A 13,971-nucleotide genomic window follows, 5' to 3' on the forward strand; every position below is an offset into this window, starting at 1 on the left:
AAACAAGTAATAAAATGGTACTAAATACATATCTATCTATAATTACTCTGGAGGTAAACGGACTGAATGTTCCAATCAAAAGACATAAGGTGTCAGAATGGATTAAAAAACAAGACCCAACAAGAGACTCATTTTAGACCTAAAGTCACCTGCAGATTGGAAGTGAGGGGATGGAGGAATATTTATCATGTGCATGGACATCAAAAGAAAGCTGTAAGTAGCGATACTTATATCAGACAAACTAGATTTTAAACCAAAGACTGTAACAAGAGATGAACAAGGCACTATATCATCATAAAGGGGAAAAGGCAACAAGAAGATCTAACAATTATAAATATTTGTGCACCCAACATGGGAGCACCCAAATATATAAAACAGTTAATAACAAACATAAAGGAGCTCATAGATAATAATACAATGATAGTAGGGGACTTTAGCACCCCACTTCTATCAATGGACCATCTAAGCAGAAAATCAACAAGGAAACAATGGCTTTGAATGACACACTGAACCAGATGGACTGAACAGATAAATTGAGAACATTCCATCCTAAAGCAGCAGAATACAGATTCTTTTCAAGTGCACATGAGACATTCTCCAGAATAGTTCACATATTAGGTCACAAACCAGACTGCAAGTACAGAAAGATTGAGATCATACCAATCATATTTTCTACCATGATGCTACGAAACGAAGTCATCACAAGAAAAAATTTGGAAAGACCACAAATACATGGAAGTTAAACAACATACTACTAAACAATGAATGGGTCAACCAGGAAATCAAAGAGGGTATTAAAAAATACATGGAAACAAATGAAAATGAAAACACAACCATCCAGAACCTTTGGGATGCAATAAAAGCTGTTCCAAGAGGGAAGGTTATAGGAATACAGGCCTACCTCAAGAAGCAAGAAAAATCTCAAATAAACAGCCTAACCTTAAACCTAAAGGAGCAAGAAGAAGAACAACAGACATAGCCAAAGGCAGCAGAAGGAAAGAAATGATAAAAATTAGAGCAGAAATAAATGTTACAGAAACTTAAAAAAACAATAGAACAGATCAATGTAATCAAGGGCTGGTCCTTGGAAAAAATTAATAAAATTGATAAACCCTTAGCCAGACTTACTAAAAAGAAAAGAGGACCCAAATAAATAAAATCACAAATGAGAGAGGAGAAATAACTGCACCACAGAAATATAAACAATTAGAATATTATGAAAAACTATATGCCGACAAATTGGACAACCCGGGAGAAATGGATAAACTCCTAGAAACATATAAACTACCAAAACTGAAACAGGAAGAAATAGAAAACTTGAACATACTGATAATCAGCAAAGAAACTGCATCAGTAATCACAAATCTCCCAACAAACAAGATTCCAGAGCCATTGGGCTTCACAGGTGAATTCTACCAAATTTAAAGAAGAGTTAATACCTATTCTTCTCAAACTATTCAAAAAAAAATAGAAATGGAAGAAAAACTTCCATATTCATTATATGAGGCAAGCATTACCCTGATGCCAAAACCAGAGAAAGATGTCACTAAAAAAGGGAACTACAGGCCAATATCCCTGATGAACATGGATGCAAAAATTCTCAATAAAATACTAGCAAACCAAATCCAAAGTACATTAAAAGAATCATTCACCACGATCAAGTGAGATTTATTCCAGGGCTCTAAGGGTGGTCCAATAATCACAAATCAATCAACATGATATACCACATTAATAAAAGAAAGGATAAGAAACATATGATCCTTTAAATAGATCCAGAAAAAGCATTTGACAAAGTACAGCATCCATTCATGATAAAAAAAAAAAAAAAAAAGGTTAGAGGGAACATAACGCAACATCATAAAACTGGAATTTAAACAAACACATGAAAAGATGCTTATCATCACTTATCATCAAGGAGCTACAAATCAAAATTGCAATGAAATATCACCTCACACCAGTCAGAATGGCTAAAATTAACAACATAAGAAACAACATGTGTTGGCGAAGATGTGGAGAAAGGGGGACCTTCTTACACTGTTGATGGGAATGTAAACTGGTGCAGTCACTCTGGAAAACAGTATGGAGGTTCCTCAAAAAGCTAAAAATAGGACTACCCTGCGGTTCAGCAATTGCACTAATAAGTATTTACCCAAAGATACAAAAATACTAATTCCAAAGGTCACATGCACCCCGATGTTTATAGCAGCATTATCAACAATAGCCAAATTATGGAAAGAGCCCAAATGTCCATCGACTAATGACTGGATAAAGAAGAAGTGGAATATGTATACAATGGAATATTACTCATTCTTACAAAAGAGTGAACTCTTGCCATTTCCAACAACATGGATGGAGCTAGAGAGTATTATGCTAAGCTAGATAAGTCAGTCAGAGAAAGACAAACACCATATGATCTCACTCATATGTGGAATTTAAGAAACAAAAGATCATTGAGGAAAAAAAGAGAGAGGCAAACCAAGAAACTTAACTCTAGAGAATAAACTGATGATTATCAGAGGAGAGGGGGGTGGGGGGATGGGTGAAACAGGTGACAGGGATTAAGGAGGGCACTTGTGATGAGCACTGGGTGTTGTATGGAAGTGTTAAATCACTGAGTTGTACATTTGAAACTAATATTACACTGTATGTTAACTAACTGGAATTTAAGATTCTCTCTCTTGTTTAATCCATTTGTTTATTTGTTTTTATCTCCACACCCTATTCATTTTCTCCTCCCTGCCATAGGTCAGCATTTTAATGTATTTTTGTATATCTTTTATATTTAAATATTTTCTTGCAAAATGTGTATTGTTATTTGAGGAATTTTTATTTGCATGGGTGAGATTTCTGACAAAGCACTATTTTTATTTTTATTTTTTTTAAAAGATTTTATTTATTTATTTGACAGAGATACAGCCAGCGAGAGAGGGAACACAAGCAGGGGGAGTGGGAGAGGAAGAAGCAGGCTCATAGCGGAGGAGCCTGATGTGGGGCTTGATCCAGTAACGCCGGGATCACGCCCTGAGCCGAAGGCAGGCGCTTAACCGCTGTGCCACCCAGGCGCCCCAAAGCACTATTTTTAAATCCGGCTCTGTTGATGTATCTAGGTTTAATCTCTTGAGTTTAATCATGGTGTTTAATGTTATGTTATCACCACACTTAACCCATTACTTTTCCAAAGATTGACACTCAGGTTACCGCCAGCTACACATCACCCCACATGTGCTGCTGTGAAAAATCTTCATACTATAGGACTGCTTGAGTGACTCAAACATGGCAACTGGCTTCCCCGAGAGTGAATGGTCCAAGAAAGGGCAAAGTAGAAGCCACATGTCTCTTATGACCTCACCTTGGAAATCATAAACAGTCATCAGAACAATATTTTATCGATTACACCAGTCAGCCCTATTCAGTGTAGGAGAAGAGTATTCACGGCGTGAACACCGGGAGGCAGGTGTTACTGGGCTTGTCTTGGCTGCTAGCTACCACACACACCTGGCCATTACACTTCTGTGGGGTTTTTTTGTTTTGTTTTTTGTTTTTTTGCCCCAGATTTCTTGTTTTCCTAGTAGATATTTCGTTATTGTTCTATTCTTTTAAAAAAAAAAAAGATGTATTTATTTTTTTGAGAGAGAGCCCCTGAGTGAGTTGGGGTGAGGGGCGGAGGACGAGAATCTTTCAAGCAGACTACACGGCCCTACACAGGGCTCCATGCGGGGCTCCATCCCACAACCCATGAGATCGCAACCTGAGCTGAAACCAAGAGTCAGATGCTTGACACACTGAGCCAGCCAGGCGCCCCCAGTTATTGCTCTGTTCTTTTCATGAGTTGATTATTTGGAGATAAGTCTGCAGCCTAGAAGATGTCCATTACCTTCTTGTGCTTGAAAAAATTTCGAAGCCTTTTGTCTTCATGTTCACACTGAGTTCTAGTGTAAGAATTGTTAAATGGTCATCAAAGGCTGTCATGATAGAGTTCTATCATGATACATTTCCAACAGCTGGAAAAGCAGCCCGTTGTATTCAGGAACCTGAATTCTGATTAAGCCATGGTACTTCTTGTTCACTTAAGCCAACCTCATCTCTTCTTTCTATTGTTATAAGTAGTGGGATCTGTTTCATTTGATTTCATTTTTAAAATGTACTTGCACGTAACATATTAGTAAGATATCTTGCCTTTTTAGAAGTTAAGAGAGGTATAGAAGAGAGAAGCATCCTCTATGACAATTTTATTGGCCAGAGAAAGCTACAACAAATGCAGTGGTTTCTGAAAGGAATGTTTTATTACAAACAAAATGGTCATTATAACAGCTCTGAAATGATACTCCATGAAAAGCTTAAGTGATAAGTATTCTTTTTGTTTCTGCTACTCTGGCCTTTGTGTTTTTTACACAGGAAGACACGGATGCACATCAGACCAAATATTAATGATCATAAATAATAGCAATACAATAGGGAACCAAAAATTCAGTTTTCATTAGGAAAAAATAAAAGTGTGTAAATTCATCCCTGCCATTTTTTATTTATTGAGGCAAAAATGCTGTTCAGCACAAATGCAGCCATTACTATCCAAAGTGAGCTACAGATGAGCGTGGAGGGTCCAAGGGGAAAGTAAAGTCATTCAGCCTGAGAGTTTCTCCCATCATGTTGGCCAGAGAAATAAATTATTGAACCTTACCTGAGTTTGTATAGTTACCATGATTGAGAGCTTCAACACAGAAGCAAACTTCTTCGACATAATTTTTCTCTTGACTACTTTTTATTTTGAGGAGCCCAGAGTGTCTGAGAGCCTCAGAGAGCTCTTTGTTCCTGTCTAAAATCAGCCGCCTATGAGAAACCTACCTCACGTGCGCACTACTCAGCCCGTGTCCAACTGGAGGTAGACACAAGCCAAAGGACCATCATTTATCTCCTTCACAGATGGCACCAAAATTGGTAAACTTCAAGCAAGACTAAATAGATTTGGGGGGGCGGGCTTGTTTGATCTCTCCAGAGATCTGTAGTTAGGAATAAACATTTGGAGGAATTAAAGACAGATAATGTTAATTGAATATCCATTAGAGGCTACGCTTCTGGTTTTCCTGTGGAGGGTAGGACTTGTGGTAAAGAATACAGAAGTCCATAAGTGAAAGTGCTGTGCCAGTTGTAAAGGGCTCCACAAACATAAAGCATGTACCCACGGCCAGAAACTGCTTCAGAATTTCTTCAGGATTATTGCTTTGGGTTGGGTAATTCCAGATACCATGCCCCGGACCCAATATGGAAGAGCGGTGTAAAGCCATCAAGTAGTTTGTCCTTCTCCAAAGAGCCGAAAACATTTCCAAGTATGATCCCAGAATAGATGCTCATGGCAGATGAGAGCAGCTGCTAGCTTGTTACATTTTATGGTACAGAGGACTGAGAGATTAAATGACATGGATGAAGTCAAAATAATGGGTAAAGAGAAAGGGATAGACCCCCCCCCCAAGTATTTCAAGCTGACCCCATGAGGTTGAAGGAGTACGTCCAGCTAAAGCAGCCTTGTAAACTGCGCCATGCTTCCTCTCACTCCCCCGTAGCATCAGGCTACAAATCACACCAACTCTAGGCCCGGTTTAAATGCTTCATGGACCTTTCCTGAACTTCTCCATCCCATTTACAAAAATCCTAGCGATCTTCTCGACTCTTGAGTCTTACCCTAAGAGTATTTGGGGAATTTTAAAAACATATACAGTTGTAACTCTGCAGGAAAGCATAAGTCTATTTACTAAAACAGTCCATAGACAAAGTCAGCATTGTTTAATAATTAAGAGAATGGACTCTGGAGTCAAATCCCAGCTCTGTCAATATTTCACGCAGTATCTTTGGGCAAGTAACACAATCATTCTAAACCTCAGTTTCTTTTACTACACCAGTATTTATTGAGTGCTTACATTGTGTGAATCCCTGTGCTGTGTTTGAGAGTATTATGGGAAACGTGGTAAGAAAATCTATAATCTCTAAACATGGTAAGAAATGAACAATAGGATTATTGAGTGTCTTTGGAATTTATAATACAATAAAAAATCTGGAGGGGATTTTTGAGAATCATAAAAAAAAACCCAAAACACAACTAATGCCTCATTTTTATATTTTATATATATTTTATCGCTCTCTACCTATCATCTACCAATCCTTTGTTCACACCCACCCAAACCACAGAGATTTTTCATTGTTATTTACTGTTAACTAGGGTCATCTCTTACAGATAGGTAGCTCTTCTAAGACCTTGACCTCTCAATACATTGACCCCTACTCCAACGCTTGTGAAATTCACATTTACTCCACCTTAGTCATCCCCACAATGACTCACAGGCATGGTCTGAAGTGATTTTCAGGTTTTTAAACTATGTGTGTTTTGCTAATTATTTATTTATTCATCAAATATTTAACAAGGGTTTACAATGTCATGGACACTATTCTGAGTCCTGAGGATAACTGGTGAACAATATAGGCCAGTGCTTGCCCACAGAGGGAAAGGAGACAAGTAGTAAGGAAGAAAAAGAAGAAGAAGAAAAGAATTTCAGATGGTAGAAAGTCCAAAAGAAAAATGGTGGCGGTGTGGGGTGAATAATGAATTTGCCCGGCTTAGAAGAGAGAGTGTTATGTTAGGATGATTAAGGAAGGTCTCTCTAAGGAAGTGGCATTTCAGGGCGATCTGGGTGGTGAGAGGCTCATCCATGTAGAAGCATAGGTGGGAATGTTTCTGGCAGTAGCGATGGCAGGGGCAAAGTGTGAGGCAGGAATGACTCTGGTGTGTTGAAGGCAGAGCAGCAGGCCAGTGTAGCCGAAAGTGAGTGAGGAGACAGTGGTGAATGACATCGGAGTCACAACAAGCGCAGGCCACGTAGAATTTTCAAGTCTTCGTTAGGAGTTTGAATCTTATCCTAAGTGTTAAGAATCCATCGGAGAAGTCTACATGGAGTTGAGGTGGGAGGACTGACACAACACATTTTTAGCGTGTTATTTTGGCTAGTATGGAGGAAAGGAAGGCCTAGAATGGAGCCGACAACGATACTTGTCATACCCAGTGTTTTCTCAGTGGCAGACCCTGCAGGATGGACTGGGATGCAGGTAATTCACGGGGGAGGTAACCCCAGAAAGCACACATGGAGGAGAAGGAAAAGTGAGGCAGGGAAGGGGAAGCACCAATACGAGAGCACTTGTGACAGGCTGTGCTGGGAGCATCAGGCTCCGGCCCGCTTCCCAGGGATCACGTGCAACATGACTCTGGTCACCTGAGAAAGCCCTCAGCAAAGCAGAAGAGATGCCTGGACACTTGAGAAGCTCTCCGTGCATGCAACTGTCCATCACAGCTTTGGGGGAAGTCAGGGGTGGGCTGTGATTGTCAACAGGGCTCGTGTCAGCATGGCTAGGCAGTCCCTGGTTCTTCGAACAAACCCTCAGCCAGATGTGGCCGTGAAGGTGTTGTGGAGATGTGATTAAAGTTCATGATCAGTTGACTTTCAGCATGGGAAATTATCCTGGGTACTCTGGGTGGGCCTGAGTCCACCCGCTGAAAGGCTTCAAGAGCCGAACTGATGCATTCCTGAGGGAGAAGAAATTCTGCCTGCAGAGAGAAGAGTTCATACCCAACGGTTCTAGGCCCCCCTTCCTAATGGCCTGCCCTACAGATTTCAGCCTTGCCTCGCCAGCCCCCTAAATTGCATAAGGTAATTCTTTGCAAGAAATCTCTTAATATGTAATCTCCTTCTGGTTTTGAATCCTGACTGATGAAAGAAGGAACCGCATTGGTCACTTTAACAGAGAGCATTTACTATAAGGATGGACCAAACTGTCATCGGAGGACTGAAAAGGCCAGATGGTAAAGCTGAAGTACCATAGACATGGTGTCTGCAGGAAGCAGCTACCAGTCCTGAGCAGGAAAAAAAGGGAAGGTGGGGTTTTTAAAACCTAGAAGCTTGAAGAACTTCCTGGACCTCCGACCTCTGCTGGTGATCGTATCTCTGAGGAGCTGTGATAAGGCTGCTTCTCTTTCTTAGTGTAGATGCAGTAATTTGTTCTTTTTTTTTTTTTTTTTTTTTAAGTGGAGATGTTCTGGCATGGAGAGATTATTGGATCTCTAAAACCTTTACAGAATTGTCTCCTGGATTTTCTCACACCATCTGGCTCACATGTGTCTTACCAAGGCATCCAGAGAACTCACCACTTACTGCTTCCCAAGTCTGGTTAACTTGATGTGAGCAATACAGATGCTCATGTAAGGAAAGTGCTATTCACCCAGTAATCCAAAAAAGCAAATGGATAATGCTGGCCATATTTTGTCTTTCTGACATTTCCTTGGGAATCTGCAAGCACCTCCTCTTCTCTCCTCTAATAAGACCACTTAAGCGCGTGTGAAGCAACTACAGAATACTAAATAAAAAATTTGATCAAAATGAAAAAAAGTGATCTGTATCTATATAATGGGATGTTGCTCAGCCATAAAAAAAGAATGGAATCTTTCCACTTGCAACAACATGGATGAAGCTAGGGATTATGATACCAAGTAAAATAAGTCAGTAAGAGAGAGACAAATGCCATATCATCTCATTCACATGGGGAATTTTTAAAAAAGATTTTATTTATTTGACAGCGAGAGAGAGCACAAGCAGGGGGAGCCGCAGGTAGAGGGAGAGGAAGAAGCAGGTATCCCGCTGAGCCAGGAACCTGATGTGGGGCTTGATCCCAGGATCCCGGGATCAGGACCTGAGCTGAAGGCAGATGCTTAACCAACTGAGCCACCCAGGCACCCCTCATATGTGCAATATAAGAAACAAAACAAATGAGCTAAGGGGAAAAAGAGAGAGAGAGAGAGAGACAAACCAAGAAATAGACTCTGAACTCTAGAGAACAAGCTGATGGTCACCAGTGGGGAGGTAGGTAGGGGGAGGGGTGAAATAGGTGATGGGGATGAAGGAGTGCGCCTGTGATGACCCCAGGTGATGTATGCAAGTGCTAAATCACTGTATTGTACACCTAAAACTAATATAACACTGTATGGGAACTAACTGAAATGAAAACCTTAAGAAAAAAAAAAAAGAAAAGAATGTGTTCACCCACTCAATACTGGAACCGAGTGGCAGGGGCTGCGTGGATCAGACCCAGGAGAACGGCCGTGGCTGGCAGGGCAGCCTGACTGGGAGCCCTGCTTCGAGAGGCTCCAGAGAGCCACGGGTAGCCACCGTGGTCTGTATGTTTTGTTTGTTTGGTTCTGGTTTTGGTTTCTGGAGGTTTTTTAGGTGTGAAATGAAAAATACAGTGAAGGGGCGCCTGAGTGGCACAGTCGTTAAGCGTCTGCCTTCGGCTCAGGGCGTGATCCCAGCGGTCTGGGATCGAGCTCCGTATTGGGCTCTGCCACTGGGAGCCTGCTTCTTCCTCTCCCACTCCCCCTGCTTGTGTTCCCTCTCAGGCTGGCTGTCTCTCTCTCTGTCAAATAAATAAAAAGAAAAAAGAGAAGAAAAAAAGAAAAATACAGTAAAGTGCAGGAAACACACAAGTATTTGAATGCTGCTTGATAAACATTTACATGTGTACGTGAAACCAAAGCCTAACTCATGATACGGAACATTTCCAGCACCCCGGCAGGTGCCCTTTCCCCCATAAGACTCCTCACTCAACCCCCCACTCAGAACTGTACTGACTTCTATCACTGTTGATTAGTTTTTCTGTCCTTGAACTTCTTCTAAGTTGTTGGGCTTTTGCTTGACGTGGTATCTCACTCCATACTGTAGTGTGCGGCGGAAGTTCATTATTTTTTTATTGCTCTGCAGTTTTCCACTGTAAAAATAAACCGTCCTTTATCCATCAGTTAATGGATTTTTGGGTTGTTTACATCTTGGAGCTATTATTAATAAAACTTCTATGAACATTCTTGTAATTGAATAGGTATGTGATCAGATGGTGGTTGGCATTCCAGGCATCCCCGATCCTCTGGCTGAGCAGCAGAGCAACACGGGGGCTGCAGGTAAGCAGGTGCGTGGGAACCGTCCACCGTGGCCTCAGGTGCATGGGGACGTGGAGCAAGGGGGTCTGGGAGGGGACGTCGACAGTGTTGCTGTACTGCTCCCTAGGGGTATTTTGAGGTTTAAGTGGGATAACGTATCCAGAGCACATAGAAATAGGGATTACTCAATAAAAGGTGGTTGTTTTTATTATTATACTAAACTTATAACCTGGGACGTTTAAAGCAGCGGGCCTCAGGTAGGTAGAGTAGTTATTTAGGAAGAGTCTTTGGAACTTACAGCACATCTGCTACCCTTCTCTCGTGCTGTGAAGCCTTCATACTCTAAAGAGAGTCCACACACCAGCGGCTTCAGCGTCAACTAGGAAGATGCTAGAAATGCGGGATCTTGGTCCCCACTGATCAGGATCTGCATTTTAACAAATGAGTGATTTTATGGACCCTGCGTTTTGATGAGCACAAGCTTAAGGTAGCACATTGGAATCACATGGAAAGCTTTAAAACTTATATATTTAAAATTCAGTGAACAAGTGAACTCTTTTTGTCACAGAATGCCTTTTCACATATCATGAAATACACCTTAAGAAATGCTGATTTTTGCTTAAAAATCAAATTTAAGAAATATGTATTTCAAAAAGATTAGAATTAAAGAGCAAAATGTAAGTAGAGCTATCTCTGGGTGGTGGTCTTATGTCTGTTTTTCCTTTTCTTCTTTATGCTCTTTTTTCTTTCCAAAGTGTTTATAACACTTTCAGAATCAAATTTAGAGGATTTGGTAATTGCGTTTCGATGATAGAAATATTTTTCAGAGCTGCATGTGACGTATTTAAGAATGAAGTATTGGAGCACCTGGTTGACTCAGTAGGTTAAGTTTCCAACTCTCAATTTCAGGTCAGGCCATGATCTCAGGGTCATGAGATAGAGCCCCATGTGGGGTTTAGCCCTGGGCATGTAGTCTGCTTGCGATTCCCTCTCTCCCTCTCCTTCTGCCCCTCCCCACCCCACCACATGGGCATGTGCACATGCACTCTCTCTCTCTCTCCCTCAAAAAAAAGAATGAGGTATCATTGTATACTTTCAAAAGATACAGTAAAATACATGAATTTATAGAAAAAGATCGAATAAATATAGCGGAATGTAAGCAATTGTTGAACCTAGGTGGAGAGTATGTGAGGACTAATGCTTTTTCAACTTTTCATACATTTGAAACCTTTCATAATAAAAAGTTGGGGAGGGGTGCCTGGGTGGCTCGATCAGTTAAGTTCCTGCCTTCAGCTCAGGTCATGATCCCAATGTCCTGGGATCGAGTCCTGCATTGGGCTCCCTGCTCAGCGGGGAGCCTGCTTCTCCCTCTTCTTCTGCCCCTCCTCGTGCTCACATTCTCTCAATATCTCTCCAAATAAATAAATAAAATATTTTTTTAAAAGTTTGTGAGATAAAAAGTAAAAGATTCATTTTGGAATAACATGACCATTATGTAAAATGTTTTTAAGGACATATCTAAGTACATAACACATAGAAAAATTATATGAAGACTCACAGAGAATAGTGGTTCCCTTTGGGAATGAAACTGAGATTGGGGGCTATCATAGAAAAGATTTTAACTTTGTCTCTAATGTATCAAACTTTTCAAGAGTGCCTTTGTGTATTACATTTATAAGAAACAGATTTTCTTGGGCAAATAGTGTTCCAGATATATGGTGTGAGAACCAGGCAAGCCCACACCACACTATCATGAGAGTAACACCTCAACTCTAGGATTCCATTAGGTCTTGCGTGCCAACACTTAAGAGAAATACAGCTAAGTCTGTTGGATGATCCAGCGGATGACCAGTCATGCTTTAGGCTAAAAAGAATAAAATCCTGCTGTCCGAATATTGGAGCCTTCGGCCATGCAAGAGACCATAGTCTTTTTTCTGAGCTTAAGGAACAGGCATGCCTTCTTGTGGGCCTGTTTGCTAACACATGCTTTTATGCATGGAAGCATTCCATCCGAGATTCCCTTAGCTGTAGCATACTACCCAATAGAAAGGTTGTGAGGAAATCTGCGGCTCTCACAAACTCCATCATGGGAAGCTTGCAACACCCACCTCCACAGAACCTTCATGAAAGACCAAATTGGTTTAAGGTAATGCACCACCTTATTTTAATTAATGTTAAAAAAATTATTATTGGATCCAGGTAATAACTGAAAAAGGAAGAAGAGCACCATGCTTCTTTCTCCTGCTTTCTCCTCTCATCCACTTTCTCGTCTCCCTCATTTATTGAGGATGTATGTGAAATCTCAAAGTTTTTGTTATTTTTGCTCATAATTTCTCATTTAAAATTCTGTGCTTTCATTCTTTTCAGCCTAGGATGCAGATATTTCAATGGCTTTTATGACAGCAGTTATTAGGAATTTGGGTATTGGCATAAAAGATTCTTGTCTATGCTGGAATTTATCCAGTTTGAGAAACAGAGCTAAGGAAAAGGCTAACAAAGGCTTTTCCAGGGGTGATCATGATGTGAAATGTGCACCAAGGTGTTATGATTTCAAATTATAAATTACTGCTCAAGCCTCTTATGGTTTACTTTTTCTAAGTCAAACTAAAGCCATTTCCAAATCTGCACCTGCCAGTGTACTGAGAGGTCCAACGTCAGTTGTTACTAAGAAGGTCCCTCCCTGTACCTAGGGCCATTTATGAAGCCCATAAAGCTCAGACCATCCAGAAAACTTGGGGACAGGCCTCTCTTCTTGAGGACTTTGTAGCTGTTATTGCCATGTGGGCTGTACAGCCTTCCTGTTCCACTAGAGACGGGTAATTATTGGCCCTTCTTCCACACCTGAACAAGAGGATTTTTGATTGTATCTCCTAATGCTATTGTGGTAGATTTTTACAGTAATGACCCCTAATGAATCCCATCTCCCTCTATTCATGCCCTTGTATAACTTCCTCCCACACTGACTCAAGCTTTTGCCAGATGACTTGCTTTGGCCAATGGGATATTAGAAAACATGCGCAAGCCAGAAAATAACTTGCACACCAGGGCTTGTTCTCTCTGGCTGCTGGCGGACTGCCACATGAAGAAGCCCAGGTCATTCTATTGGAGGATGAGACCACATGGAGCCAAGCTAAACTGTCCCAGCTGAGACCTCCTAGATTAATTTGCTCCCAGCCAATCTGCCAGTGTCTGTAATCAGATTAGTGACCTCAGGTGTAACAGCAGAACCGTCTGGTAAGGGGCACCTGGGTGGCTCAGTCAGTTAAGCATCCAACTCTTCATTTCACCTCAGGTCATGATCTCAGGGTAGTGGGATCGAGCCCCACATCAGGCTTCATGCTCAGCAGGAAGTCTGCTGGAGATTCTGTCTCTTTCTATGCCCTTCCCACCCTCCGTCCCTCTCTCTTTCTCTCCCTCTCCAAAATCAATCAATCAATCAATCAATCTTTAAAAAAAAAAAAAAAAGAACTGCCCAGATAAACCCAGCCCAAATTACTGGCACATGGAATCATGAGGAAATATATTTTTTTAAAAAAATGTTTTTTAAGCCACTATGTTTTGAGATGAAGTGTATGACAATGGTTTGTAGGATGGCCCCCGTGATTCCAAATCTCAGGTGTTCACATCCTGCACAATCCCTTCCCCTTAAGCGTGGACGGGACATGTGACTTGCTTCTAGCCAATAGAATATGGCAAAGGTGAAAGGATTCTGCAGGCATAAATAAAGTCAGGTGATTCTGAGTTAATCAAAAGAGAGATTATCCTGGGTGACCCTGATTTAATCAAGTGAAGGCCTAAGATAGGAACTGGGTCCTCTCTGAGGCCAGTGACTTTCTGTTATTAAAGAAGCAAGTCATCAGGAGTGCTATAGATGCAAGGAAATGAATTCTGCCAACAACCCAAATGAATTTGGAAGCATATTTTTCCCCAGGCAAGCCTTTATATGAAAATGCAGCCCAGCTGACACCTTGATTATAGCCTTGTGCGACCCTGAGCAGAGGACCAGC

General features: G+C 41.1%; 1 long non-coding RNA gene across 1 annotated transcript in view; it reads left to right on the plus strand.

The window, feature by feature from the left end:
- LOC117802726 overlaps window positions 1-13,971 on the plus strand; it is a 48,583-nt gene that overhangs the window by 3,265 nt on the left and 31,347 nt on the right. Inside the window, exon 2 of the long non-coding RNA XR_004626224.1 lies at window positions 9,907-9,985. This is a non-coding gene — a long non-coding RNA (uncharacterized LOC117802726). The remainder of the gene's footprint in view (window positions 1-9,906; window positions 9,986-13,971) is intronic.

This window comes from Ailuropoda melanoleuca, chromosome 1, assembly GCF_002007445.2.
Source record: "Ailuropoda melanoleuca isolate Jingjing chromosome 1, ASM200744v2, whole genome shotgun sequence".
Lineage (NCBI taxonomy): Eukaryota > Metazoa > Chordata > Mammalia > Carnivora > Ursidae > Ailuropoda > Ailuropoda melanoleuca.